Genomic DNA, 1,817 nt, shown 5'->3' with positions numbered 1-1,817 from the left:
TATCACTGACCCAACACAATGCTAAATTTTTCAAAAAAAAAAAAATTGACCGCGATCAAAAAAGGTTGCCGACCACTGACTTAGACCAACGCGGTTCATCACATGTTGTACTTTAAGACAAACGACACAGATTAGACTACACCTTTTAAATAAAACAAACCATAACTGCAATAAAGATTGTACCAGACAACTGGGACTATAACATTACCATAAAGACATAAAGAAAACTGACAAAAATTTGTACATGTTGAGGCTCAATGTTTGTCATAACATTTTGATTAATCAACATTTTTATTTTATTTTTCTACCACGGCTATATCCAGCGGGTCAGCAGTAAGTTCACGGACTTACAACATTAGAATTCAATGTTCATTTTCCCGAGTTAGACAGTGAGTAGATAGCCTATATATATATATTTTTGGCTTTTGCTAAACTAAACAAACAATATATCAGAGGTTATTTTTGATTAAGAAATAAAATATAATAATTTGTGTTTCTTCATTAGCACTACAGAGAGCGCTAAATTCGTCATTTCTAATTTCCGTTGTCTACCCCACCAAAAGCAGGTTGAGTGGTCGTTTCATTATACATGACATAAAGACAGTATACTGAGGTGTTAGAAGTATTGAGTTAATTCAGAAGTTTTCATGAACCATTTATGTTTAAAAAACAACTGAAAACTCGTGTGGCGTTATAGTCAATTTTAAGTTTTAGGTCAAAACGGGGATATAACTTATAAGAAAATCAAGTCAAGGTAAGATGTAATTTGACGTACTTTCAATTTTAAAATTTAATTTGTGAGGACAAAGAGTAATTATATTAAACCTATACCAAACTGCTATTAGTATTACTAAGGATGATTCTTAACTAATTGTAAAATGTGTAACGGTCGATTTTCTGTAAAAATATTGATTATATTTTACAACAATATCGACGAATTGGATAGCTCTATATAGGATATAGTTACACTGTTTCAACCCCAATATAGTGATGTAATTGTTAATTTTCCTGATTCGAGGAAGCAAGCTTGTTCGCAGAAATTACTCCGAACAACTGGTAATCCCAACAAGATCCTTGTACGTGAACATGTTAAGGTATAACAGGTTGAATAGCCCAATAGTATTAGTAACCAAGGTCGTCACAATATACTTAACTCGGTCGCAATACTGGTATACTTGTGTTAAACTCGGTGATGATTGTGAAACTTTACGCTTTATTTTGCCAATAACCTATGTGTATTGCTTACATATATAAAAATATAAGCTTGATAATAGTGATAGAACTTTAATTTGTATGGATTTTGATGTTCTTCACTCGCCTCTTTGTGTATTCAATTTCGAACGTCATCATTTGTCCATTGTCATTAATACAAAATCCTATAACCCGAGCTCTTTTGAAAGGTGGACCTCTCATCATGACCCTGAAGAAAGGAAAGTGCTCGGGTTATAGTTCTGTATTTTTGTCTTAAACTTTTAAACATGCTTATTTTTCCTAACATCAGAAATCCATTGTCACGAATTACCATGGCGAAAACGAACACGGTTAGTTTTTTGTTTATAAAGTGGGCGAAAAGCCACGGAAAGACGTTACACAAACAGTTTCCGTTTTATCTACTGTAGTGTAGCAAAAAGATAAAATTATTACAATTTTAGTAGTAACAGTCGAGAAAACAGACTAGAACTCTTGCTGGTTACTGATAAGTTGGCCAAACCTGTGTTTTTAATTCTAGTTACATGGTCATATTTTAGTAGATTCGTAAATATCTGTGTGTATCGGATACGATATAGATAATGGTTTTGTTGACAGCTTTTATGGAG

The sequence above is a fragment of the Limulus polyphemus genome, unplaced genomic scaffold (genome assembly GCF_000517525.1).
Source record: "Limulus polyphemus unplaced genomic scaffold, Limulus_polyphemus-2.1.2 Scaffold6974, whole genome shotgun sequence".
NCBI classification, from domain to species: domain Eukaryota; kingdom Metazoa; phylum Arthropoda; class Merostomata; order Xiphosura; family Limulidae; genus Limulus; species Limulus polyphemus.
Note: the sequence above shows the minus strand (reverse complement) of the source record.